Below are 26,160 nucleotides of genomic sequence, written 5' to 3'. Positions count from 1 at the left end.
TTTTCAAGATGAGAGCATTGTTTTCTTTGAGTAGATTACTTGCACCTCTTTCCTGTTAAGGAATGAATACTTGGAATTGTTTTCCTTATCTCTCTTCAGGCCTGCTATCTAAATGAATATGTTATATGTATTGTTACTTTATTCTTATTTTAAAGCCTGGAATGATGATCTAGCTGTGGATGACTGGGTGAGCATTAGATATTTATCTTCCCTGAATTTTTGTAATATAGTTATCTCAGTGTTGCTACTGGGTATTTTGTAGGTACCATCTGTCAGGAAGAATTATAAAGCAATGAGATTTCTTTTTTTTCCCCTAATGTATCCTATTAAATAATTGGATGAAACCTAAGCTTCCAGAAGCAAGACAATTAAAGACTTACAGTAAAAATTTTGCCAAGAAATGTACTGTGATGAAGCATAAGAAACAGTAAAGCTCAGTGTCTGAAGTTTTGCTAGAAGTTGTCAAAAAGGCATTCACTCTCATAAAGTTATTTAAATAGTTAACAGGATTCCATTTTTTTTTTAAAATTAAACTCCTAATTACCTGAAACAGTGAATTACTCCCTCCTTTTACAACTTGATTTTAATTTTTACTTATCTGGTTTTGTTAACTATATCTGTGATTTGAAGTCAGAGGATGAAAATACCCAGTGGTACAATCACCTGGCTGATGATGCACAATAATGGGGACATTATGGGATTTGTCTTCACCTGTCTTGTTAACACTACTGCAAAATTGACTTGTTTTAAATCACAGCTATCGAAGTTTCTTGAAAAATAAAACCAACTGATTACACTGTATTATTCTTATAACTTGATAGAAAGATAATTTTGCTGAGCACACAAAATGTTAAGCAATAGAATGAGAAGGAGCCTGAAACTTTTTACTGGACAATATACAATATTAAAAAAAAAATCCGCCCTGGCTGTTGAACTTAGAATGCTACTTCCATAGTAACATAATATTCCATTAATAGCAATAGAGCAGATACTGCTCAAATAACAGTTCTTATCAAAATGTAGTCTGAGCTAGTGAAACATTTGCAAAACAGAGGAAGCTCACACATGCCAAAAAGAAGACTTTAAATGAGAGTTTTTTTACTACGTGGTAGGGAAATGCTAATTACAAAGTTTTTGCTAACTAAACAAATCCCTCTTATTTTATTGCAGATTATACATATTAAACCTAGAGCACAATCTAAGATTTGTAGGAAGATAAACTTAATAGCACCTACAAAAAAGAGAACAGAGAAATCTGAAGATACAAGAATGAAACTGGGATGCTTCTTCTTTCATTATATACTCCAGAAGGTCAGTATGGAAGAAAAGTATCCTACAGTTTTGAGTTAAGTTCCTGTTTTCTCTCTCCTATCCATAACACTTAGGCAATTTAATTTGTCATAGCAGGGCTCTAGAAGTGATCCTGGAAAATGTGGCATGCTAATTTGCTATACTGAGCTTGTTTCAGCATATTTGAAAAAAATATTTCCATCTTACTAATTGCCAAGAAGGGTCAATTTTAGTTCAGTGGATAATGTAAGGTTTGTTAAGGAGCAGTTTGAAGATATGCATCTTTTAGTTCTGCAAGGGTTTATGTGTGCTTGTTGGACAAAATAAAATTAAGGAAGTAAGCAGTGGCACTAAATGTCTCCATTCTTGTGGCAGGACTAATTCTGTATGTTAAGTTATATTATTGCTCAACAGAAAGAAAAAATAACTGTTGATCACTAGGGATAAAGCTGGATGCTGAAAGAAGAATTTCTGGAGAGAAATAATGAGTAAAGAAACTGAGATATAGTCTGAGTAAATCAACTAATATGAACAGAGTATTTGGAAATGTCCTAGTGTATTGGTTTGGCATGGCCTGGTTTTAGGTAGCACGGCCTGGTTTTAGGTAGCAGCAGGGCCACAAAGATCGCTTCTGTGAGAAGCTACTGGAAGCTTCTACCATGTCCTGCAGAGCCAGTAGCTGATGGCTCTGAGGATGGACATGCTGCTGGCCAAGGCTGGGCCAATGACAGAGTCTGGTAACACCTCTGTGATGACATATTTAAGAAAAAAATCAAACGAAAAATCACGGGTTTTGCTTCTGGTCAGAGAAGAGGAGGAGGCGAGAACATGTGAGGGAAAACAACATGGAGACACCAAGGTCAGTGAAGAAGGAGGGGGAGGAGGTGCTTCAGGTGCCAGAGCCAATATTGCTCTGCAGGCCGTGGTGATGACCATGGTGGGGCAGCTGTGCCCCTGCAGCCCAGGGGATCCACAGGGGATGTAGAGATCCACCCACAGCCCATATGGGAGGTGCCCATGCTGGATCAGGTGGATGCTTGAGGGAGTCTGTGATCCAGTGGGAGAGCCAGTGGACAGAGAGAGAGCCCTTGCTTCCAGGCTGGAGCAGCCTGTCCTTGGGGGACTGCACCTCGTGGAAGAGTGACCCACATCACCGGAGGTTTGGGAGGACTGTCTGCCCGTGGGAGGGACTCACACTGCCGCAGGTGCAGTTTGGCTGCTGCTCGTGAGAGTGGACCCATGCTTCACTGAGAACTGTCTCCCGTGGGAGGGACCCCACGGCCTCACAGGGGAAGGACTCCTCTTCCTGAGCAGCTGAAGAAAACCTCGGGTTTTCTGACTAAACCCCCGTGCCCTGTCTTCCTGCCCAGTTGGTGGGAAGGAGTGAGCGGCTGGGAGGGGGGGGTGGAAACAGTGTTTTAAGGGCTTATTTTACTTCTCGTTATACTCCTCTGATTCTGTTAGTAATTTCACTTTGTAGCTAAAATTGAGCCTGGTTTGCCCTTGAAATATTTCTCCCAGTCCTTCTCTCACTCATGAAGCTTTCATAACTTTTTTCCTCTTCCCTCCTTTGCCCAGCTGAGGCAGGGGAGGGTGAGTGAGTGACTCTCGTGGTGTCTAGTGTTAGGCCAGTGTCAAACCATGACACCTAGTTTCCAGTGTTAGTTTAAAACAACTTGAAAAAATAGGTTTTCAGTGACTTGAACTAATTATTTTTTAATAAGAGATTGTTCTGAGATTGTTATTACTATGATTGCTCAACCCTATGACATTAGTTTAATGAAATTTATTTTTTATTTCTAATTTCATAGAAATACTGTACTTAAGAACTCTATATCAATTGAAGTAACTCATCCTTGTACTTCTGATGTACAAATAAAAGCACAAACACTAGAATTTATATTAATGAGGATTTATGCTTTTAGCAATGAAAATAGAATCTCTTTGTGTGGACTGAGAACTTATGGCTGCTAAGTAAACTTAAATTGATAACAACGGTATTTTCATTTTTTTTCCCTACGTGTAGAATTTGGCTTTGTAGAGTGATAGAAAGTCATATATCACATGCTGAAATTGGGAAAAATTCCACTTGAATACTTACCAGCTCTTTCACAAAAAAAAAAAAACAAACAAAAAAAAAACCAAACAAAAACCCAAACCCAAAAAACACACAAAGAAAAAACTCCAAACTACCAAAAAAAAAAAATTCAAACCCAAACAAAAAAACCAACCCCACACAACTATTTCATTCAAAGTAAATGAGAAGTTCTTAGGAACTCAGGTGCTATTCTGTACATTTTTTCCCTATGGAGTTGTAAAAATGCATGCAGAAATAGAATTCTACAATTCTTCTGTTTAGAGAATTAATAATATTTCTCCTCTAGCTTTGATAACACAGTGATCTAGATGTGAATTAATCCTGTTTTATATTGCTGTACCACAAACATGTATGCTCTTGTTCCCATGTGCATATACACTTCTGTTTGTTCTTCTACAAACTCTCTTTAGTCATCTAGTAATCTTATTCAGTTTTTTCTATTCTTATTGAAGTTTTGGTACTCGATTTTAGAAGTTTTTATGGAAATATCCTTAAAACCTGGGGAAAATCCTTGGTCACCTGGGGAAAATCCTTGGTCACCAGTAATCCAGAGGGACTAGAGGTGGATCTATTTGAAAGCATAGCCAGCAATCTGAAACATAATCCTGTAACTATACTATAGATTTCTGATTCTTTTCAGTCTCCCATGGGCACTACTAGCTTGTAAACAGCTCATAGTCTCCTTATAAAACAGAGTTAGCAGGAGACCAGGAAGATCTGACAGCTAAATCAGAATTCCCATCCACATGCATTGCTTTGCAGGGGGGGGTTCTTTGGTGCTGCAGAGAAAGTTCTCTGGCTGCCTTCTAGGACATTTTCCCTTGTTGAGTATGCAGGCAACATTTTCCTCTTCATCAGGAGAATGAAGCAGACCCGATTAGATTTGTTCTCAGTCTGGGAGCAGGAAATTAACTTTGAAAATGATTTAAATGTCTTGCCTGGGGAGGGCGTTTTGCCACTTTGAGTTCAATAGTTCAATTTGACAGAGCTCTCTGGCAGATTTCTAATGTATAATAGGTAGGTGTAAGGGATGAAAATGAAGTGGTGTTTTTGGATTTATATTAGCTGAACTTTTATATTTAGTTTGCTGCATGTTTTTGTTCTGCTGTTATCAGAAAAACCTGTTTTGAACGGCAATTCTGGTAAAGAGGCTTATGGCTACATTAGTGTGCAGTCAAGCATATTTGAAGAAGGACACCTGACTGAAGACCTGATGCTCCACTGGTGTTTTGGGGCTTTTCACTTTTGACAAGCTTTAGTCTGATTGTATGGACTGAACGCTTACCCCCATATTTCTGTATTTCCATGATAGGCAGACAGCATTCAGAACTGCTTTGTTCATGTTCAGGCACAGAAATTTTTTGTTTGACTCCATTCAATATATTTTCATGCAACATGGCAGTTGTGATTAATAAGCGTACCCAAAGAAAAAGGAAGTATAATCATAGAATAGTTTAGGTTGGAAGGAAGCAACAGCTGAGCTGCTTCTCAAGGGAGGATGAGCCAGGAGTCGAAGAAGGGCAACCATGGCACAAGCAGAGAACGTGAAATTACTGACCAAAACAAAATCTAGCAAGACTGGTGTGGTAATGGGGAAAGGTCCATCCATAGCCCTAGATAAGGTGAGAAAATGAGTCTTATTTAGGGTCCAGCCAGGAAAACCTGGGGGCAAGTCTGGAAATCTGGTTGTAGTGGAGGACTGAGGGCTGTCCAGAAGGCAGGGCCAGGGTCTGGCCAGCATCTCTGGTATAGGGAGTGGCAGCCCCAGGCTGGGCTGAAATGTGGTCCTGGGCTGCAGACAGGGACTGAAGGTGCTGGGGGTCTGCACAGGGACAGAAAGTGATGGTAGCACTCTCAGGGTCCTGACAGCTTGGCTAAATATCACGTTCCATTGACAATTGTTTTGATTGTACCTAAGCTATTCTCAGTCTTATTCTCTGAATGTTTCTAGCTGCAGAAGTGATTACACTTTTTTACTATGAATGGAGGAGGATCAATACCAAACATTTAATTAGAACTTTCTTGAGCTTTGAAGAAAGTTGCACATGGCTCCGAGGCCTGTATTTAAGAGCACTCCTTTTTGTGATTAGACTCTAAAATATTTCTAATGATATTTCTATAGTTGTATGGTTAGTAACGTATCTCCATTTTGAAATGGGGTTTAAAAGTGGAATATCACTTATAAAATCCAGCTGTTCTTGCTAATTTATTGTTGTAATACTATGTGCTCCACAAAAGGAGCTTAGTTTGTATTCCTTTCCAGGGGCTCGACCCTGTCTCATGATAATTTCAAAAACCTTAATTCTACATTAGAAAAGACTCTCAAACAGGAAAACAACATAGATAGCAGTGGATGTCTAATATAATCAGATAGTTTCATCACCCTACACTTAGCTTGCCATGTCCCCATTTGCCAGTTTCTGAGCTAGCATTCTGACAAGGAAGAGGAGGTACTGTGCATGAGCTTGCTGAGATGCAATACCAATATTTAGAAAGGGGCAGTGTCCCAGATTGAAAGGCAAGGTGTATTCTATTTGCCATCTGTATAGCAGTTATCTTGTGTTAAGTGGCCAGTTTTTCCTTATCTCTTCCACAATCAACCCTCCCTTTGGGGAGACATCTGCTGATAATGGGTCATTGAGTGTCACTGCATGACTGATAAGAACTATAACATCCATCGTGAGATGCTCCGCCCAGAGGGAGGAGCCAAGCATTCCTACCTGCATATAGTTGTGAGATTCTGGCCCACCAACACAGCTTTTTCTGCACTGGATTTTCCCAGAGGAACAGCTGCCTGTTCCACTGCCTCTTCAGAGGAAGACTACACCCTTTTTCTACAGGATCACTACTCCAACAAAACCACACCTGACACTCCAAGAGGACTGCAGCCACAATTCCAGTTGGACTGCTACCAATACCCTGTCCAAGAGGGTGTCAGGCTGTATTCTGACTCTGTCAGTGTTGTTCTGGTTCACTGCATTGTTTATTTAATATTTTTTATTTTCTTCCCTCATAAAGAACTTTTATTCCTGCTCCCATATTTTAACCTAAGAGCCCCCCTTAATTTCAAATTTATAACAATTTGGATGGAAGGGGTCTACATTTTTCCATTTCAGGAAAGGAGGCTTCTGCCTTCCTTAGCAGACACCTGTCTTTCCAAACCTAGACAGGCAGGCAATGCTTTATCTGAACTTAATCTCTTTAAGTCCAGAAACAGTCCAGCTTTCTTTTCTTCAAGTGCTAAACACTAGAAATAACTATTTGAAGAGATAAATTCTTGTTTTATTAATTTATCTCTTGTCCCTTCAATGAAGTAAATTTTCTGTGGATTGTTCTGGCTTTGTACAACAGATTAATTTTAATGTGTTTATGCTTCACTTTGCAAATATGAAATAAAATAGTTTATGTGACAGACAAACCCCAACACTTCATATTTTCCAATTTTTTCAATGCTTCTGATTTTAACAGAGGCACTTCACAGAATTTCTGGGTCATGCAGGAGCAAAACCACTTTTACCATTAATAGGGATGAGACCGTAAATTACACTTTCATATTTAAAAATTTAACAACCAAATAAAATGTAGAAGGAGACAAGGTTTGGAGGAACAAAGCATATAAATCGTGACATTTCCTTTTCCAAGAAACATGGAGAATAATAAAATTCCTTTGTTCCCATCAAAAAGGAGGACAGACTTTTTTTATCCCCTCCAGTATGTATGGAATATACTTACAGTCCCATTGCACAGTCAGAAGATTTTCTTTGTGCTTGAAAGATAAAATTGCCCAAGCAAGCTTTTGTTCTAAAGGCAGAACTTTTACAAAATATACAGACTGAAAGGAGGGGGATGTAAGTCAACAAAAGGGAATAAACTAATTATGGCTGACTGGATCTTGAATATTTATAATGCAGCCAGTAGCAGCTCCCTTTGGGCCCCTTGTTTACCAAGTCTGTTGAATTTATATGCCCTGACAGGACACATAGTTCTGAAAAGTGCTATGTGCATAACATCAGATATGGCTGGAATACTTACAGGCTGTAAGGCTTCGTTCACTAAGACTGTGTCTTCCTTAAAAATACAAATTTGGAGTACCTTTACTGCTGAAAGTGTTTACAATGGATATATAAAAAGGAAAATGAAGAAAGCTGAAAAATGGGACCTAATATTTTGACAGAAAGGTTGACCTTTTCTCCCCTGATTCTGTCAGGTTCTTGTCTCAAAACCATTTCACTAAGCAAGGCACTAATCCCAACAGCCTGTCAAACCCCACATCACATTTCTGTCACTTTTCCTCATCACTGGAATATGATGCAGAAAGCAGCATTTTGTCTTTGAGGGGCAGTATAAAAGCAGGGCTTGCATCAATGGCAGAATTTATGGCAGAAACAGACTGAAAAGAGACTCTGCCTTGGTGTGGGATCAAGCATTGCACACCTTCAAACAGGATTTATGAACAATTGTCCATCCAGGTGGCAAGTGAAATCTGTTTTTCCCACCCCCCTACTATCTATACAGTAAATTGCCAACAAATCTTCCTGTGTGGCCTTTTAAAGTAGGGAAGACCAAGCTGGGGAAAAAGTGTTTAAAAGTAACCTTTGAGAAAGAATACCTTTGAAAAATGTAGTTGCACAACAGATTCTATTGATATGAAATTGTGCTGTCAAAAAGCTTTTTCTCTCAGAGCTTCTTCAAATACAGCCAGACACTCAGCAAAGTGGAAGTCATAGGCATCTGAAATGGGAGCAGAATAATTTGTTAAAAAAATCATGGACAACTAGTGCTGATCCAAAATTTTGGGGTGAGGGTTGTATTTTGGAAGCTTTGCCTCATCATGCATCCCATGCCTCATCTTTTTGGTGTCTCATGAGGATGTCCTAATTACAAGGAGGTGCATGGCATTCCAGCCCGTGTTGCACATGCAATCAGTTAAAGAGAAAGGAGGTAGAGTTTCCTCTTTCTTCTCTTTCATCTCCTCCTCAGTCTGGCCCAGTGGATGAGTGGAGGTCCTTGCAAAGGCAGATGATCTGTTCTAGATCTGTAGAGTGAGCTTTTGATGGGCAGATATAGAAACTGCCAATAGGCATAGAGTGGTGGCAAACAGCATCTTTGAGGGCAGAGTAAGAGTGAAGAGGGGCTCTGGGGAGAAAAGAGCTGGCTGGTGGGCTTTGGGGTGGCACAGTACTGTGTCACCTCTAGTCAGATGCTGTAGCACCATAGCTGTGTAGGTGACAGAACCAGGGACAGATAGCACACAACACACATTTTTACTGTAGTTGAACAACCACACTCAATTATATTGTACTGTATTTTTGCATATGCCCTTGGAAATGTGGTTTTTCCCAAACAGCTTTCAGAAAGAGTGTTCTGTCATTCAAGATTTTTAAAATTTTTGCTGGCAATTACCAGAAGCCCTTCAACTGAAACAAACAACACTCTATCCTTCATGGCTTTAAATCGGGGTGAAGTCATGAGATTTTAAACTTATTTTAATGAGGACACAGCTGTAAAATCTGACAAAAAGTATTGCTTATACTACCAGCATTGTAGAAGTAGCCTGCAAGTTCCTATTCTTGGAAGAAAGTTTGTGAAATATATCCACAAAGCAGGAAATATTTTACCACCTCACTCTGTTAAAAAGTCTGCCCATTCCTCCCTGATTCATCAATGAACTCGACTACTTGAAAGCCTAAGGCTCAGGCTCACTCAGCACATTAAAATCTTCTGTGAATGGTGGGGGGGGGGGAAACAAGTCAAGAAAAGATGATGGACATTGCTAAAATTATTCCTTTAGAGAGAAGAATGGGTGCCCAGCGCAGGTATGTTGTGCAAAACGTTTAGTGTTAGCATATTTCCCTTATGTTTTCTTAATGTCATTTAGCACATTTAAAATCTGCCAATCACACAATGTGAAATAGTTTACATCCAATATCAAATCAGACCAACAGATTTAGAGAAGCATGCTGGATGAGAAAATGACATTGGGCCTCTCTGTGTTAGCTATGTGGAGTGTTGCATGCCTCTCAGATCACCCATTTCTGGAACATGCTTCTTAGATCACCCATTTCTGTAACAGCATTGACCTGCTACCTGTGGCTGAGGATGTATCTCAAATGGTCATTAAGTCTAACTCTTCACAGAAAAAGAGATTGTGGATAGCAATTTTCAGTTAAAAAAAGAAATGAGAATCTTGCTTTTTCATTTTTTAAGAACATACATTCAAAGGAGAAAAAATATAAAGCAATGAAAAGCAGAATCATAATCATTGCTTATTGTATGTTTCTCAACAGCAGTAAAGAGAAAAGCAATGCATGTCTTCCTAATGTGAGAGGCAGAAGTATCAAAGACATGCTATTTCAGATTACTGATGTTGTACAATGTACTAACAGAGAAACCCTTCTACATTTCACTGAAAGTGGAAGGAGATTAGCACTTCTCATGAGTGGGTGTGGAATCTCCTAGCCATCCAGCACCAGCTTTTTCTCTCCCAGATGATATTCTCCTACATAGAAATAGAGAACAGTGTGCTCTAATCCAGTTCAAGTGTAAGGTATTGTAGGTGGTAATGATCCTATGGGTTCCAATTCAGAGACCTGCGTGGGCAGGACTGTTACCTCCTGAAGCCTCAGCTGTGGTTGATGGTTGGTAGTAGAGAGGCAGCACACTGACTTGCAGCATTAGCAGAAAGCTCAATTATTTTATGGAAATAGAATATAGTCCATGGGTTCACTCAAGAAGTGTTGGACATTTCCAGGTTTAGAGGAGAAAGCTTGTATTGTTTGTTTATACTGGTTGGTTTGTCAGCCTTGGTCTCCAAAATTTTCACTCTGTCACCAGTGCATAAGAATCACAAAATTATTTATTTACTCACACAATTAATTTCAAATACTGCCACATTTTGTCTACTGGTATTATAATAATAAATCTGTTATCCTACTCGTGATTTATCCCTAGCCCAAAAGAACAGTGACATTATATTTCATTGGCTATTCCAGCAGAAAACATCAGGCATAACATGTGGAATTGTTATGCTTTCTGAAATATGTTAACTATAGCTGCATTCTGGATTTCATTTCACACACTACACAGGCTAGCTCTACTATGCTTTTCAGAGAAAATAAAGCAGACAATTGCTTGCTTCTGAAGTACAAAGTATGAATGCAGTGCTTATTTTTGCTCTCATTTTGCATGCCAGGAGTAAAAGGAAACTCTTCAATTCATTGCTGAAGTGTGCTAGATGTTTGTTTACTTTTATCAGATGAAAGGATGATATTTCAAAAGTGTGTACCCATATATTCCAATTTTGTAGAATTTCTGATGCTGAAAGACTCTGTGTTGGCTTTGGGGATAAAGCAAATCATACACTCTTGGCTTGGCTGTTTATCATTCATGCAGTATCCTATTGTTAGAATTCCCTGAACCAAGTAAGGGTTTATAACTGCTTATTTAAGACTGCTTTTCAGTCAATATAGCATATGTTATGGTTGTGAATACTCTAATACATTAGTTCCTAAATCTTATTATGGGGTGAATGTTTTAAATGTTTTTTTCTTTCATCTTCTTCAGCTGTGTCAGTAGTAATTTCCAGTTTATTTTTTTAGGGGATATTAGATAACCTACTCAGACAAGACACAGTGAAGTTAATTCTCATTCTAAATGCAGTGTACTTTAAAATCAATTTCAGTGTTTTCATATGGAGAAAAAGTAGAAGCATAGAAATACCAGATACTTTAAAAATTTAAAACTTCATGTAAAAATTTTAAAGTGCATCCATACATTTAGACACAAAATATCTGCTTAAGAAACTAAATCCCCCAAATACATAAGAAGGGCAAAACTGGCTGTGTAATGAATATAAGAAACTGTGGCAATATTTCAAGGTCAAGTGTGTTGCAATTTGTAAATCTATCATACCTCTTAAAAGTTGCACTTCCTTTTCTTCTCAGTCTGTGTTTATTGTGTCAAGTAGCTCATGAATACTCAAGAGAATTGAGTTTGACAGTCGTGAAGAATGCTATAGCAAGAAGGTGCCTTTCACCTGCTGTGGCATAGCTGTACACTTGCTGAATCATAGAACATATCCTAGAATGATTTGGGTTGGAAGAGACCTTAAAAATAATCAAATTCCAACCCTCATACAGTGGGCAGGGACACCTTCCCCTAGACCATGTGGCTCAGAGCCCCATCCAACCTGGCCTTGAACACTTCCAGGGATGGGGCATCCACAACTTCTTTGAGCAACCTGTTCCAGTTCCTCACCATGCTCACAGTAAAGAATTTCTTCTCTATATTCTTATGGATTGAGCTGGAGCTTCAGACAGGCCCTGCCTAAAGCTAAGATTTTTGGCAGCAGCTTGTATCTAGGTGGCCCACACCTAAAATCATTCCAGCTCGCAAATTCTGAGCATGGCAGATCAGGTCTAGTATAAAATGAGTTATTTATTGAATAGACAGGAGATATCAGAGAAGAGGCTTTAAACAGAGTTATTTACTCCACAGTATGAAACACAAGAACTACTAGCAGATTACACAAAACAGTGCATTATCAAAGTACCTATATTATAGCTAGGAAAGAAATAGTATAGATTAGGAGTCAACGTAACTTACCACTGAAATGATGGTAGTGTACACAGAGTCCTTTAACTCAACCCTCAAGGGAATAACCACAAAATTGGTGTCCCAAGAGACCCCCATAGATTCCCAGGGAACATGCAGAAGATTTCTGCTTTATGAAAATTTGGCTTTTATAGTTTGTAGAATGAAGTGTCTGTCGGTCAGAAATTCCAGCTTATCTTTCCACATCTTCTTTGACAGCAAGATATTTACTGTCAGCTGAAAACATCAATTCCATGGCACTGAAATAGCTCACTACAAGACAAACTGTTTTGATTGAGTTATTTCACCAAGGCTTACGTGAGGCTCGTGAGACTGAGATGCTCTGAGTTATTTCACTAGCTAACAAGCAACAGAGAAGCTTTCCTGAGGGGCAGGTGGGGTGGGGTGAGATGCCCTGCTACATATATCTAATCTAAACCTACCTTCTCTCAGTTTAAAGCCATCACCCCTTGTTCTGTCACTAATGCCCTTATAAAAAAAGTCTTTTTGCTTTCTTGTAGGCCTGTTTAAAATACTGGAACCCTGCTAGATGTCTCCTGGATCCTTCTTTACTCCAAGGTGAACAGCCCCAACTCTGTTAGCCTGTCACTGGAGAGGTACTCCAGCCCTCTGATCATCTTTGTGACCTCCTCTGGACCTGTTCCAACAGGTCCATGTCTTTCTTGTGCTGAGGACACCAGAGCTGGACACAGCACTCCAGATGGAGTCTCATGAGGGCAGAGTAGAGAGGCAGAATCACCTCCCTTGACCTGCTGGCTGCTCCTCTTTTGATGAAGTCCAGGATGCTTTTGGCTTTCTGGACTGTGAGTGCACATTGCTGGCTCATGTTTTGCTTCTTGTCCACCAATACTCCCAGGTTCTTCTCCTCAAACATGTTCTCAACCCCTTCTCCAGCCAGCATATATTTGTGCTGGGCATTGCCCCACCCCCATGCAAGACCTTGCACCTGGCCTTCCTGAACTTCATGAGGTTCTCACAGCCCCACCTCCCAAGCCTGTCCAGGTCTCTCTGAATGTTTTCCCTTCCCTCCAGCCTGTCAGCCACATCACACAGCTTGAGACTGTCAGCAGACTGCTACAGGTGCACTTGATCCCACTGTCCATGTCACTGACAAAGGTGTCAAACAGCATCAGTACCAACCTTTGAGGGATTCCAGCCATCACTGCTCTCCACCTGGACATTGAGTAGTTGATTACAACACCTTAAATGCAACCATCCAGCCAATTATTTGTCCATCTGTTAAATCCATGTCTCTCCAATTAGAGACAAAGATGTTTGACACTGAGGAACAGTGTCAAATGATTTGCATAAATTTAGATGAGCATTAATTAAAATTAAAATATGCCCCATCCTCACTTCCTGTAGTTTAAAACCCAATCTCCTCATAGGTGCTTATTAGCAAGACACCTTTTTTCTTAATCCACTTGTTTGCAGTTGAGGAAATACCATAACATGTACATGTCACAGCACAAGTGGAGAATTATAACTTGGTATCATACAGGAGCTGCAGCCAATAACTAACTTCATTCTCTCCAATGTGTTACATTATCTGTTTATATACGGGGTTAGGTTGGTTGTCATAGCCTTACATATCCCCTCCTCATCTGTTTGCTCTGTTACTAACATCGCCTGAATTGGTTTTTGTTTTATTGTTTAAACATCATGTTTAGGCACACTGTGTTTACTTCTCATTTGATTGCATGCTATTGCATACTTGGAAGAGTCAAGTCTTATGTAAAATCATTGAAAATTCAGAGAATGTCACAAAAAATTCTCTTTCTGTTTCATAAAGAATGCTGTGCTATACTGTTTTTGTGACAATTCCTGAAGCATGAACATGTTATTCAGACTGAATTTTCTCAAAATCTATGCTTTGACAGAAGAGGCTGTAAATGAGATGTGATTTTTCTGTCTGAAATATTTTAAACGTTTTTTTTTTTTTAAATCTCTGACACCTGTACAGCCCCTGTCATGATAACTGAAGTACACTCAACTAGCAGTGAATAAGAATGCTAGGTAGCCATCTGGCAAGAATATTCCTAGGTTTTGTGTCTATATAGAATAGATCAAGAGTATCTTCAAAAACCAGTGTGGAAGGAAGAAGAGCAGAAGATTCAGTGGTTCAAATTAGCAGAGTAGAGGGTGCCAGTGAGCCTTAGACAGACCATACTGAATTCAGTCCAAAGGTGAAGCTCTGTTAGTGGCTGGTAGCAGAAGCACAAGGACAGTATCTAAATGATGCCAGACACAGAAGGATTGTTCCCTCAGTCCACTGGCTTCTGGCAAAGCTGAGTATCACTACCTCACTAAAGGAATGATTTATGGTTGTTGGGTAGAGTGGTAAAGTGGCTTTCTGATAGTAACAGGGAAATTCTGTTTGATTCCTTCTCAGTACCAGAGCTACGGTGATGCCTCAGCATCACAGCGAGTTCAACATTTACCCAGACCTGCAGCCTTCATTCCTATTCCTATCTACAGGTAGTGGCAAGAATCAAATAGAATTATTTGGCTGATACCAAAGATGAGACAGGCTTTTTAGGCTAGTACTGTAATAGCCAAAGAAATTCTATGTGCAGCTCTCTTCCTCGTTCTTCAGAACCTAACTGAATTACAGATCTCTGAGGAGATATTTTAAGGGGTTTTGTACAGTGAATACTGTTGGCATTGAAGTGGCTTTAATGCAGAGAAAAGCTTTAAAGATTTTTCTGATTTTTTAAGTAAAACAGAATCCAGCAGCTCTTTGTGAGGATAATTACACGGAGAGGGTTTTTCTGAAGTGTGTTTCAGAGAAATAAAATACTCCTCAGATAACACTTTATGGTCTGCAATTTTTTGGAACTTTTAGCTTCTCTGAGTGAGATGCTTTAATAGGATTATGTAAACCCAGTGCTTCAAAGATGCCATTTTTAATATATAGAAAGAAATTATAATGTTTAATGTTTAAGATTACCAAAAAATATGAGCATTACTCAAAAAAGTAGTATTACAGACCTTCCTTTTCTCGAGATAATTAAAGTACATTTGGTCAGATTTTACTGAGCATTGTTACAAAGTTTTGATGATCCATGGAACTGTAAAGGAGTAGAGAAGTGACTTAAACCACTGATAACACCATTAGACATTTATTTGACTTGGGATAAGAAATAAGATGAAGTAAAATTAGGTCTTTCTTTTAATAATACCCAAGTGACAATGCTCAGGACATAACTAAGGTACACTAGAAAAGAGGATGCCTGTTAGAACACATGAATGTAAGAGTCCATAGATTGCTCAAAAGAAAAAAATATATTTTTACTATTAAAGGCAAAAGAATTTATGTAACATTATCAAGAAAATTTGAACATTATTTCTTTTTACATAGTGAAAATGTGAATGAATGTTTCAAACAAAAATTGTAGCCATGGTGTTTCATAAATTAAAGAAAAAAAAAGGAATTATTTTTATTTCCTCTAAGAAGACATCAGCCCTAAACATGTACTGTTAACAACTCATTTCAGTTCTGGTCTGCTGTAGTTAGAGCTTGTGCAGGTCCTGTTGTGCATCCTAATGGCAGAGAAATTGAGATGTAATGAAAAATTGGTGTACATGAATGAAAAAATTCAAGCAGTTTTGGGGGAAGTAGATGCAATTTAATTTAATTTTTTTTTCTTGCAATGAATTAAAAGCCATAAGATTGTCTGCTTGTTATTCTGGACATTCAATTGATGAAGAGATTCAGTTGCAGGAAGTCTTGTGCTTAAAAGGAAATTATTCCGTAAGATCAAAATGATGTAGTGCCTGTCTCCACCTTCTGCTGATCATGAATCTGGCTTGCTAGAGCTCATTGATTAATAACTGCTACAGTTTTAGATGTAATTTCAAAATACTGCTTTGGTCATTCTAAATGACGAAAATAATTGGAATGTTGCTGAAGTGCTGACTGATAATTCAGACTAGGTTTGCCTTTTGTGTTGGTATCGCTGATCAGGATAGAATTTTTACTGGTAGCTGTTAGGACATCGATTTAATGCACTATTTTTATATAAAAAATAAGATGTGTGTTTGTCATGGTTTGACACTGGCCCAATGCCAGCGCCCGCATGAAAATACACCTTCCCTAAATAAATGCTGTGAGATGTTATCAGGAACAGAGCAGAGCAGGCCCAAACTTAATAACAAAGGTGAAAAAACTTTATTAAACTACTACTACTACTGAAAACACATAAACTAAATCCAGGATGAAGACCCTTTAAAATACCCCTCCTCCTCCCAATTTCCACAAACACCCGCCATGAAACATCACCCGGGATTCCTGATCAAATTACCACCCTTCAGATAATCAATACTCAAGCTATCAAGGGAGAGAGAAGTCTCTCTTGCGCCACAGACCCCCCAGGAAACACAGTTGCCACCTCCTGTGTTTCCCTGTCACACATGGCAACCGCCCGGAGAAAATCTGCCAGTGTGACACTCTCCTTTCCATGTCACAGTGCTCTCACCACCGTGCATGGACAGACTGCTCATAGAGCTCCTTTAAGGATGCTTTGCCACGGACCCAAAGATACAACAGTTCAGCTTCTCATCTTGGGACTACAGTCCCCCCCCATTTTCCCCTGGGGCCAAGGGTCCAAGAACAGAAATCATCTTCTTTCCCGAAGACAGAGGGCATCACCATTCCTTCCTCAGCTTTCTTCTGTTCTTGCCATTCTTGTGCTGTTAGAAGCTGAAGCAGGTCTCCTTGGGTCACCACTGCATCCCCCTAAAATGCAGTCTCTATTGCAGGAGATTTTGGTTCAGTCCATGGCTAACAAGAAAAGTCCAGCCATAAGCTACTTCATCATCTCCTCCCACCTAAATATTTCTTCTTCTAACATGTCAGGTCCCGGACTCTCTTCCACTACCAATCAAGGAGGAGTAATATTTTACAAAGCCCTCATTTCCTGGAAAGGGTTAAAAGTTCAGACTCCCTGGACGGCTGATATCTCGGTCCAGCGTTCCGTCTCCCACGCTGGGCATCATCCCCCCCTCTTTCTCCTTCTCCTCTGCCGGCAAATTTCCAGGTGCCGCCAGGCTCTCTATCACTTTCCCTCTGTGGGGGGGGGACAAAGGCATTTCCGCTTCTCTCCACCCTTCTGTCCGCAGGAGCTGGCTCGGTTCCAGACCCTCAGCCCCTCGGCCTACCTGGACAAGGCCGCGTGGCTTCCCCTCCCCCACCCAGCCTAAAGCTGGGCAGGGGAGAGTCTGCACTCTCTGACGACCAGAACCAAAGAGAGAGTTCCCCTGGGAGTTCTTGCTTTTAACCCCCTGTGTTCTCAGAGACGTGTCCATACTTTCAGTGGTCACTCCAGATGCCAATATCCAAACCTGACCACTGATTGGTTTGACCCAACTTCCTGGAAAAAATTCACTTCCATGTCAAACCACAACAGTGTTGAAGCTAATAACTTCAGTCTCCTTAATGTGAGGCAGACTTGGCAGCAGCTGAGATATGAAGGCAAGGGGAAAGGAACCAGAAAGTATTTGAGTAGTATCTGCATCATACCATTGTTGACTGTACTCCTTCCTCTTCACAGCACCACGGACCATTGCTGGGTAATGTAGGGCAGTTATTTCCAGGCTGGGGCACAAAGACTTGCCATTGGTAAACATTAGAGGGAGCCAGTTATGTGATGGGTTTTCAAGAGTTGGTGTTACCTGAACTGACATTAGTCCATTAAATTAAAATATTGTGCTAAACTCTCAAGAGAAACAGTAAGTGGTTAATTTCAAGTATGGTATTTCAGAAGATGGCATTTGTAAACAAATATGTTACCATTTCATTATACAGACATTGTATCTCCTAAAATGGCAGGCTCTGTCACTAAATCAGACTGAATTTAGTATCTTGTGCTCAAGCATCAGGAAGAATTATCTTTATTTCAGATCTTGTGATATTTGGAGTTCAGGAAAAAGGAACTGAAAATACTGAGTCATGTGTATACTAATTTTGCTAGCACCCTGTACAGACTACAGTGTTGGAATTTCAGAATTCAATGGGTCAGAATTTTTAATTTAAAAGTAGAAAGAAATTGAGTATTATAAATGTGAGTCAGGTGTTTTTTACTGGGCAGCTTAGTACTTCTTAAGACACAAAGCATAAAAGAGCATAAAAGAATCTAATGTGAAGAACCCTCTTGAAGGCACAAACCTTCAAATTTTGAAAGGAAATCTTATGACATTGTTAATGTTGACTAGAATATTTATAATATATACTTAGTAAGAAATATGAAATTATAGAAAAATATTGTAAGGAGACTGAACCCTAATTGCAGTCTTCCCTTATCTCCTGTTTGCCATTGTACAGACATGGCTGTGTTGGGCTCACTTACATGAGTCTGGGCTATGCTTCTTGGCAGAGCAGCACAGGCTACTTTTCCCAACACCTGTTTGCCTGACAGGAGAGTTCCATTCCTTTCCTGTGTTCCTAACTGGAGGGCTGGGGAAATCATCCCTGTGACTCCTTTTGGACAACCAGAAACCAGACCCAATATTTGCCTTCTATTTTCTGTGCTCAGATGAGTGGTGAATAATGAAACTAGGTCTCATTGCAGGGAAAAAACAAATCTAATCCACTCATGCCTGGATGATGGAACAAGCAAGAAGGTCTCCCAGGATGGGAGTCAGGAGTTAAGAATTAAAAAATAATTACAGCAAGCGACTCATGATGCAAGGTGTTCTCAGGAACTTTCTCAATTTCCTTTTAGGTACTGGCAGGAACTGCACTCGGTAAGACTAGCAGAGCATAGTAAGTCTTTACAAAATCATTTTCCTTAGCTAAAGCTTCTGGCACTTGAAATGGTAAAAGGGCAGCTATAGTTTAGCTCACAGAGCTAGCTGCTACATTTTAGTCAGAACGCAAGATGTGGAGAGATTTAAAATAAGTAAGAGGAATTCAACATTTGGGGACTGGATTATACTAGGCACATCAATCCTGCTTTTTATCATTCAGCTCGTGTCTGAGCACTAAATATAAATAGGGATGCAAGGTAGTTTCTTCTGACCGCTGAATGGCTCAGGCCATTGTGCAGGTAATGAGAACAGTGTGGGATGTAATTCTGGAATTGCATCAGGGCCTGGTGGCTGATGTGATAACAAAGAAACTTCCACTTTCCTAGTTATCTTTGGTCATAGTCTCTTTAACCCATGGAAAAACCTTGCATCTTAATGTAGTCATGCAGTCTTGTAAAATTTCAGAGTCTGGGCACAAAGAATATTCCACTGACTCTCATCCCTCACCTGCCTCCTCATGTGTTTGTCCTGTTGCAGACACGGTGGACCTGCCCATGGACCCTGGGTCACATGCAGTCAGTCAGCAGTGTTGGGGGCCCATGGGATGGATATATTTTTAATATGCAGTCCCAGCATGGCAGAAAGGTGCCATTAACAGCATGTGGAGTCAACAGCAGAGCTGTGGGTGCAAAGAAATGCTTGTAGCAAGTCCATTTATATCTCAGATATAATATATATATATATCGCAGATATTCTTCTGTCATGTGAGAATGTGTGTACAAGTGTCATGCCATAGGACTGGATGTGACATTCTTTTCTGTGTTTGAAAAAAGAACATTCTCCTTGGCTTCAGTGATACCTATTGAAATCTTCACACCATGGTTTTTAGCTAGGATCCTCAGCTCCCAGCTCACCTGGATCCCAGAACTGCACACTCACCCCCAAAGACTTGTGAGTCATGAAAAAACCTATAGTTTTTATAGGCCAAACATGAGTCCCTGAGCACTGGCTTGCAATTATCAGTAATGGGAAATTTTTGTTGTGGTACCTGGCAAAAGTCTGGGCCCAGTGAGCCTGGCAGTGCCAAGGCCCATGGGACAGGACAAGTTTGGGACCTAGCATGTTTTCAGGGATGTAGACACCCTTTCTACCAGGCCTGATGTTTCTGGCACGAAACACCATGGGATCAATTCAGTTTGCTTTATAAAGAGTGAGTTGGCACTTGTCAGTGAGCTCAGCTTGAGATGTCCTTCATACACAAGTAGTTCTCTCCCTCTACAGCAGTCCTGAAAGGGGACTGTGGGTGGCCAAGGAGGCTTTCAGCAGGCAGACAAGTTTTGTTCATTTGTATGGATAACTTGTCTTAAGACCAGTAATGACAATAGTGTACCTAGTACCATATTCTTTCCTTCCCAAGCAAGCTATTTTTGTAAGGTAATGTACAGCTCAGACTGATGGATCATGCTGCCACAGTCTGATTTCAGTTGAAGGATTTATCCTTTGTATTCCCACATCCTCTTGTCTTTTTCAATTCTACCTAACGAGAATGCTCTTGTAGCTAAAGGCAGGAAGAAATCTGTCACGTACACAGCTCTCCCTCTAGCACGCCTTCCCTCTCTCTTTGTCTTGCTCTCTCTCCTTTAATTGGGCTAGAGAGAAAACATTTAGCAATTTCTCTCCTCCTTTCCCCTCATTAGGCTAACGATGACATATTCTGTTTCCAGAGTGTGTGTAGGAGCACAGTATAGCAGCCACTGCTCATTGTTAACACTGGAGGATGAAAAAGCTGGTGGCTTCATCCAGAATTTATGTAGATGCATGTAAATGAGAAGGTATTTCCTTGGGATCAGATGTAATACAGAAGTGAAAAATCAATGGGGAGAATTTCAGACTCTTGATTGGTGGTGTTTTGAGCCTCCTATTATCTTACAACCTTGGTGTTTTGAGTGCTGATATTATGTTATAACCTTGTTGTTCCTAATGAAAGTACATTCTTCCTCAGGTACATTGATACAGGCAAACCTTGGGCTTTTTACATATTTTTTCAGGGCTTTAAGATTTATTTTGCCTGATTTCATTTATCACTTTTCTATTTTATTTTTCCTCACTTTTATCTGTATACTGACAAACCCATGTGCACTAAATTCCACATTTTTTCCATACACATGAAATTAGAACTGTTCTCTTTCTTTTTATCCAGCCTTCCTACTTTTTATTTACTTCCTTTGTTTTTTTATCCTTCCTTCCCTCCTACCTGCCTGCCTTTCTTTCTTCACTTTGGAAAAAGGTAATAATGAGTTCTAGTAATATCTCTATACTTCAGTTACTGCTGCTAATTGCAATCAAATTTATCACCCTCTTTTAACTTCTATTTGTTACCATTTAAACATTCTCAAATCCTAGTCACATTACTGACTTGTCTACCGAGCTAAAAAAAAAAAAAAAAATAGATAATTAACCTACAAACAGTACAGGTTTCTATACACCAAAGTAAAATTGGTTTTAATTACAGATTTGGACAGCATGGGCTGAGGCGACAGAAGAAACTGCATTTAATGCAACTGTATTTACAGCAGAGTGAATGATGTATAAATGCAAAATGGATATATTCAGTAGTCACTGCCTGCAACTCATTTAACAGAATTATTAAGAAACAAAAGTTCCTATAAATCTGAATCCTGATATTTAATGTGTCTATTGACTTCCATCAGAAATGTTTAAATACTTTAGGACACTGATTAGTTAGCAAAGCCTCATATTATGTCTGAGAGTGAGACAAGTAATAGGACCTTCATACAAAAGAATAAACTGAAGCACAGAATAAAAGTGGCTATTAGAACTTCACAGAATCACAGTTGTATCTAAAACAAACTAAAATTAAGAAAATCTTAGGTGATACTGGAGCTCTATGTGGGTCATATGTAGCTTCTCTTCTAGAACAGCCTTTGGTCTGATCCCCTTTTGTCTCCTTCCACCCCAAGCCAAAGCTCCCAGGCTCTTCTGCTGGCCAGCATCAGTTGGCAGGCTTTGCTGTTCCTGAGGCATGTCTAACCCTCTGTGCAGAGGTATGACTTCCAGAGAGATGCCATGGTAATGTGCATGCTCACAGAAATTTCAGGCAAATAGAGTGTCAGGACCTGACTGTGCTCCTGGGAAATATGTGCAAAACTAAGAATGGTTTAAGTGAAGGACGAGCTGAGCCCAGCAGCCCAAGCCAGCAGAGTTTGCAAGGAAGTCTCTGTGCAGATTCAATCAGTGGCCTCTCTGCCAAGACTGTCAACAAAGGTGCCAATTAGTGCCAGTTGTGATGATGATTTTTGTGATGCCAGCACCTGTCCACTATGAACTGGACTGTGACCACCCTCACATTTCCCATTAGATGCTGAGCAGCTGTCAGGTGGTACCAGAGCTGAATGATGTATTAGGTTCTGTGCAAATCAGCAAGTCAGACAGGCTGTATTGTCTCTAAAATGCCTTTCATGTCAAATTATTTTAATCTCTTTTTAATAATGCAACTGACTTTGTTCCTTTGACTTTAGTCTGTTTTGTAGCTCATGGGTTATTATTCATATAATACCAAGTAACATTGTGTGACAAAACAAAACAAATTCAAATGCAAGTATAACAAGAATTTGAGCTGCAGGCACAAAAATCACGCTTGCAAAAATGTATTTACACAGCCTATTAGTGGCAATAAATTCTGTAATTGTAAATGTCTATCTGACTTCAGCACAACGTCATCTTGACAAACAGGACAAACCTGTACAGAGATGTGTTTGCAGTGGACATGTACAGTTTTTAATGTATGCAGACTTTAATACTGTTTACCAGTTCAGTTTAGAGAACAAAAGCAGCTTTTTATATGCAGATGCAAACCAGGTATGCATGCACACATGTGCTGAGATCCTTACCAGGAGACCATTGCTCCTAGGGGAGTTAGTGTCTCACAGCCATTGTCCCAAACAGGCACAGGCCTGCACTGATGTGCTGTGCACACAAAATGTGCTGTGCACACAGCATGACCTCCTGGTCTGTGCTGTGCTCTGCACATCCTCTGCCTGCAGGACAAGCTTGGCTGGCTGATTGTAATGAAGTAGCCTGTGGGCAGCTGCCACTGGGTCACACTAACTCCTTGCCTTTATCTAAAGCAGCAGCAACAAATTCCCATGTGTGTATCCTTTTTCCTTTGACAGTGAAAATGATTAATGGAATTATTTTGTTTTAAGAAAACCTTACAGGAACTCAAAAGACTGAAATACTGGGTAACCTTTACATGGATAGGATCTGCACAGGATACTGAAACTTCACGGAGGCTCATTCAGTGGTGCATAACTTGGGCTTCCCAGCACCTGAATGGATGCAAGATCATCTGTGCTAACCTTTTTTTCTTTAAAGTGTTAGCTGCAATAAATGTTATTTTAAACCATATTTCGCAGAGTCTGAGTGTCCTTGTTTTCGGGATTACAAAGAACCAGCAACTCCTGGCACAAAATCCTATTTGTGGGAATGTGTGTGTTGCACACAGCCTGTTGTGCTTTGATGTGTCTCTTTTGTGATCTTGCTTCAATATGACACCTTTCCATCAGCCTCATGTTTTTTGTTTGTTAATTTTGTTCTGCTGTTAATTTATTGAATATACCTCACAGAGGATTATATGATCCTTGTACTTGGAGATATTCTCATGGGTTCAAGGACACAACATTTCATGCAAAACTCATATTCACCATTCCACTGAAGAAAGTCTTCATGGAAATGCCCAAAACCCACATTATTTATTGGAAATAATTAATAAAAGGAGGTGTCTCTTCAAGTTCAAGCTTTTGAATTGGTTCATAACATGGACTTGATTATTCTGGCAACTTTTCAAAAAAGAATTACTGTAATTGTGTAGTGAAAAAAAAATCCATTTTATAGAATAACTAAATAAGGCTGCACAATGTATTCAAGGTGTTCCCCATGTTAAACACTGTGACCCAGTTCCTTCATCTGATGCATTGGACTGACTCTCTAAGAAATCCTGCAGATATTTGTGTGACTACACATTGAGTCTCCCCTCAAAACCCTGCATTCTCTATTCAGTCATGCCCTAAACATGATCTTTTAAAAGATGGATACAACTGCATATATTTTATTTTTTTCATACAAAAGTATGTATGGTCAGAGTTCTTATTAATTATAAAATTATAAATTATAAAAATTCACAGATTTGTATTGTGAATAATAATTAGGAACTGAAAAATAGTTTTATATGTTATTTTCTGTATGTGGCACATTGGATGGCTGATACGTTTGGTTAGGAAGAATGAAAGAGCTATTTGTAGTAATTTCAGTTTCAAGGACTATTAGCTTAATAACAAGGAACTTGACAGAAACTTGTATCTAGTGGATTTTTTCTAGGCACAAAGAAAACATTAATTTCTGCAGGCACTTACGAAATGAACACCCATTAGGGATTTTTGTCTGTAGTTTTGCAAATCCTGTGAAGTTTTGAAATAGATTGCACATGCCAATGCATTGAAAAGCTACCCTACTTTATAGTCGCAAAACAAAGGATGAAAAATACATTTACAATCTCCAGTGGAAAATAAAATCACTTAAAAAAGAAAATAGAAAAAAAAACCCAACAAGTATAAATATACATACTTATACATTCATTTGAGATACTGAAAACATATTTTGGATATGGTTGTTTTGTCTCTCTTGACCAAAGCAGAATGGCTTTTCTCTGCAAGATGCTGCATGTAATGTACCACAGAGAAGTTTTTCTTCAAGATGGTGGGGGAAAAAGAGGTTCAGCATGATTTCTGATTGTAAGCTTGTGCAAACCCATGCAGGTCTACTTCAGCCAGTAATACTTCCAAGACTTTTTATCTTTGGAATGATATAAAATGTTTTCTTTAATAACTATTGATATCTTTAAAATCTAACTTGTTACATTTGTGGGTAATACCACAGGTATCATATCTCATGAGGACTGCATATAAGTAAATAATACAAGGGCATGGTATGTACTTAATTTTTTTCATTTTTAAGCACAGCACTTTTTCACTTAACATTTAACATGAGGACCCTGATGCTGTATTTTAGCAAGAAAATACAACATCCAGCTCCAGAAGATTTTTCCCCCCTTAGACCTATAAGCAAAAGGAAGAGTCTTTATGCAGATAATGATTTAAGGTAGGAAATTCTGACAGTTCTTATATTAAAACAGCCTATTGGATATACTGCAAATTCCTTTGCGTTCAAAGAATTCCATACCTTCAGAGAGTCTCCAAAGCATGTGTTGTGTGTTGGAATACATTATCTCTGCTCTTAAGTTTTTCAAAGAAAAGCTGGAAAATCAGTATTTTCAGCAGTGCTGATGCAGCACATTATTTGCTGCAGTTCAATATATTATGCAGCAAAACTGGGTGTACTGTGCACCTTCTGTTAACATATCTTCCCATGTTTAAGACTACAAAATATTAATGGAAAATGGGCCATATAAGCAGGAAAGTGTGTTGTAAAGGAATTGAAACAAATAGCATGCATGCTGGCTCTCTGCTTGGCTTAGGTTTTTGACATCTAGACAGAATACACAGTTGGACCACTAAAGCAGAAAGAGATTTATTCTGTGTAGTTCCATCATCTTGTTACAATCTTTGTCATGGAAAAGGAAGCAAGAACCTTGTGCCATTTTCAGTTCTTGTTTAATATCTTCTTCACAGGAAAATGCTGCCAGGATATTAAACTCATCTGTTCTTTTGGATAATAAGGATGTAATGTACCATTCTGACCTTTCCAAATGCTGTGTTTCAAATTACTGTTCATTAGATTTTTTTTTTCTTGATTAAAGTCTCACTAACCTGTAGAAACAGAATGAAATAAGATCTAGTCAAGACATAGCATATCAAGCACGATCATAACAAAAGCACACATTTGTAGAGCTCAAAGGCTATAACAGATATTAACACTTTGTTGTGCTATATGATTGCTCTGTTCATTCATAACAAAGAAGCTAAAATTATATTTGTTTAAATTTTTCACGTGCTAATTCAGAGTCGCAAGCTGAAGAACTTTTATTTGGTTCAAAGTTTAATTATGAGAATAAGAAATACTCTATTTCTGGTATCCTGTAGAAAAGTTTCAGAGACGAAGTCATAAGAGAACTGAATTATAATCCTCAAATGGAAATGTAATTAAATGATAAAATATATACGGCTGAGGGCCAGATTCTGTTAACCTTATTCATTTTTTATTTAGATTCAGAAATAGATATTAAGGGCAGAAGAAATGATGCATTATTGTCTAGTCTAACCTCCTGTGTAGTCCCAAAATTTATCTATCAGCCCCTGTAGCTTCTGAATGATATGTAGCATATCTTTCTAAGAGACCCAGATGGCTCTAATGGTTGGAAGCTCTCACTGTTAATG

At 39.2% G+C, this 26,160-nt stretch overlaps 1 protein-coding gene across 8 annotated transcripts in view; it reads right to left on the bottom strand.

The window, feature by feature from the left end:
* Positions 1–8,090: 8,090 nt before the first annotated feature.
* The window catches only part of KHDRBS2 (KH RNA binding domain containing, signal transduction associated 2), a 356,668-nt gene continuing 338,598 nt past the window's right edge, over positions 8,091–26,160 (bottom strand). For 7 of the 8 annotated variants that reach the window (XR_008436254.1, XR_008436252.1, XR_008436255.1 and 4 more), the window contains one exon: positions 25,339–25,593. The gene's annotated coding sequence lies outside the window, so the exon portion shown is untranslated. Of the gene's footprint in view, positions 8,120–25,338; positions 25,594–26,160 lie in introns of those variants that run through there. The other variant, XM_053973490.1, reaches the window with a different exon arrangement.

This window comes from Vidua macroura, chromosome 3 (genome assembly GCF_024509145.1).
Source record: "Vidua macroura isolate BioBank_ID:100142 chromosome 3, ASM2450914v1, whole genome shotgun sequence".
NCBI classification, from domain to species: domain Eukaryota; kingdom Metazoa; phylum Chordata; class Aves; order Passeriformes; family Viduidae; genus Vidua; species Vidua macroura.
Note: the sequence above shows the minus strand (reverse complement) of the source record. Positions and strands in the feature narration are given on the sequence as shown.